The sequence below is a fragment of the Babylonia areolata genome, chromosome 11 (assembly GCF_041734735.1).
Source record: "Babylonia areolata isolate BAREFJ2019XMU chromosome 11, ASM4173473v1, whole genome shotgun sequence".
In the NCBI taxonomy this organism is placed as follows: Eukaryota; Metazoa; Mollusca; class Gastropoda; order Neogastropoda; family Buccinidae; genus Babylonia; species Babylonia areolata.
Window position 1 is genome coordinate 42,663,693 of NC_134886.1, and position 3,556 is coordinate 42,667,248.

The following is a 3,556-nucleotide window of genomic DNA, read 5'->3' on the forward strand; positions in this document are numbered from 1 at the left end:
CGACTGATTATTCCAAACATGACCTAATCCTACATTGTGAAGAATATTCTTTACAAATAGTATCCAGGGGTTTTCAATTGTGTCTGGTTGGTTCATCATTGACATTATATCTGGTTGGTTCATCATTGACAATAGACCTTTCTGATATGGCGATCATCATGTGCATCCAGAATATGAGTCCAGTGGCCAAGAACTCTGCATGCAATATGAATTGGCAGATTCATTGTTTTAGAATATACCTCTAGAAGCAGTTTGCAAAATTTTATATTTTAACTGCTTAGTGTGTGTGCCGTATTGTAAAGTAAACACTCTATAAAAACCACTCCATAGCCCTGCTATTGGTGTGAGGAGAGAGCGAGTGAGTGCAAGTGTGCAACATCAGATAGTCGATCCAGCACTCCCTCTCTCGGATCCTCTCTCTTGGAATCGAACCACGCTTTCGAACAGTTTTTACACATGTTTTATGCATATAGAACACACACACACAGACACACAGACACAGACACAGCCACACACGCACACACGCACACGTGTGGCTGCTCTTTCATAACAACAACAACTGTCGGGGGAATGGGGGGAGGGGGGGCGGAGGAGGAGGGGGAGGGCGGGGGGCAGTGAGTGATTTAATTTCCGACATCGTGATAGACCTGATTCGTGATCCTTGCACAACGCAAAACGACATCAACAAGATTTAAGATTGTAGATTTAATTTTCTAACACTCCTTTTGGGATGTATTAGCTGGGGGAACTGTTTCAGTTTCAGTCTTTGTAGGAGGCGTCACTGCGTTAGGACAAACCAATATGCGCTGCACCACATCCGCCAGGCAGATTCTTGACAGCAGGATAACCCAACGCACTATTCACGTCTTGGGTGCATGCGTACATGTTTGTGTAGCTATCAGAGTGTATTTCTTCTAACTGAGTTTGCCACAGGACAACCCTTTTGTTGCCATGGGTTCTTTTCCAGCGCTTTAAGTGCGTGCTGCGTACGAAACCTCGGTTTATCGTCTCATCTGAATGACACGATGCTCAGTATGTTTCTCCAGACAAACCTGGAGAAGGTGGGTGGCCGGGAATCGAACCAAGACGCTCATGGACGCAGTATTGGCAGATAGACGTCTTAACCATTCTGCCAGCTTTCCCTTGTTGGTTGCAATATCATGGCAATATTTGTTTCATACATAATCGTCCTAGCTCTTCCTTTCAGCTTTGATTCGTGTCTGCTCCCTCTATGTACCCGTTTTATTTTCTCTGATGTCATCGCTGGTGTGGTGGCCTTGTTCTTCGTTCTTGAGACTCTCTTTTAGTTCCTGACCTTGTTTAATATCTTCTCATTGTCCAATCCTTGATTGTCCACGCTCTAGCCGACTATAAAATGAAACGTTGGACGTTCATCAAAAGTGAGCTTTTTCTTTATTTTATTTTATTAATTTTATTTTTACAACCTACAGTTTTTAATACACTTTCTTCATTTCTAGACGACTGCCTTTTGCTTCAGTTTTGACCGTTGATATGTGCCAGAGGAGTGGACACACAGCTTTGTGAAGCTCGTACCAAAACAGTTGAAAATCATAGTCAGTCAGATAAATGGTTGTGGTATTCTAACTGTGCAAAATATTACTGGAAGTCTCGTTAAAAACTTGTGAGAGACCTTCAACAGGGGCACATTTTCCCTCCAGATCAAAGTGGGTATGGAACAGGTACGTGTGCTTGGGAAATTGCTGCTGCTTTTGCTTATGAAACGTACAGAAGATCTCAAAGTAAGGCAGAAGCATTAGCACTGACTGCTGATTTGGAAGATGCGATCAACAAAGTCCAGTTCTCATATGCTCATGGAACTTCGTGCAAAATAGCTAGAGTTTGATACAAACCCAATGGACTGCAACAGCATTTCAGAAAAAAGAAGTGTCGGCCAACAGCTCGGAGTATGCGTGTCTGCACCCCATAAACTGTCCACGGGACTGTCACAATGACCAGCTCTTTCTCCCGTCATTTACAATGTCTGAACAAAACAACTTGTAGATCTAGGACGATAATGGAGTGGCTCCTGTTCTTATTTCTGAGACTAGACTGCCTTCATCTGGGAAGTTAGAATTCAAAATGTCAGCGTTCGGTGGGTTATGGAAACAGAAACATATCAAGCATGCACACACCCGAAAACGGAGTATGGCTGCCTGCACGTCATACACGTAAAAGCCCACTCTTCCATTGGAGTGAACGTGGGAGTTGCAGGCCACGAACGCAGACGCCGAAGAAGATGAAGACTCCAACTGAAGGAACGAGACTGATGCCAGCAACAACAAACGCATTATCCGATACCTGGCGCTAATTGCTATATTTCGTCAATGCAGGCAAGAAATAAAAACAAAAAGAAATTTAAGCGTATAGTTCAGAGTAACGGGGGAAAAAAACCCCACAAGAAAACGGATAGCGAATAAATGAAAACAAACAGATGGTGAACGAATAGACAAATAAGCAAATAAATGAATATACAAAATAAAACACACCAAACAAAACACACACACACACAAACAAAACAAAACAACAGCAACAACACAAGAGCCACAACAAAACAAAAACATAAAACAAAGAAATAGCTTGGTAACAAATAAGGATGAACATGCTGAAATAAGATATGGAAGAATGATAAAAAACGATATGATTTCATTTGTGATGATATCGTGAAAATGACCCCGCCAGTTCTGACACAGAACTCTGATGTCACGCCTCCCCAGTTTCTCATGTCAACAACAGAATCAACAGCATGGTATTATATTAGACTTCACTGGAAGAAGAAGAAGATGATGATGATGAAGAATGAAGAAGAAGATGATGATGAAAGGAGGAGGAGGAGAAGAAGAAGAAGAAGAAGATGATGATGATGAATGAAGAAGAAGAAGATGATGAAGAAAGGAGGAGGAGGAGGAGGAGGAGGGGAAAGATAAGAAGAAGAAGAAGGCGGAGGGGGAGGAGGAGTAGGAGGCAGAAGGAGAAGAAGAAGATGAGGATGAGTAGGAGAAGGAGGAGGAGAAGAAGAAGAAGAAGAAGAAGAGGAGGAGGAGGAGGAATGAATAAAGAAGAGGAAGGAGGAGGAAGAAGAAGGAGGAGGAGGAGGAAGAAGGAGAAGGAGGAGGAAGAAGGAGTAGGAGGAGTAGGAGGAGGAGGAGAAGAAGAAGAAGAAGAAGAAAAAGAAGAAGAAGATGATGAAGAAGAATAATAAGAAGAAGATGATGAAGAAAGAAGAAGAAGAAGAAAAAGGGGAAGAAGAAGAAGAAGAAGAAGAAGAAGAAGAAGAGGAGGAGGAGGAGGAGGAGGAGGGGAAAGATAAGAAGAAGAAGAAGAAGGCGGAGGGGGAGGAGGAGCAGGAGGCAGAAGGAGAAGAAGAAGATGAGGATGAGTAGGAGAAGGAGAAGGAGAAGAAGAAGAAGAAGAGGAGGAGGAGGAGGAGGAGGAGGAGGAGAAGGAGGAGGAGGAGAAGAAGAGGTGGAGAAGAAGAAGAAGGAGGAGGAGGAGGAGGAGTGAAAGAAGAAGAGGAAGGAGGATGAAGAAGAAGGAG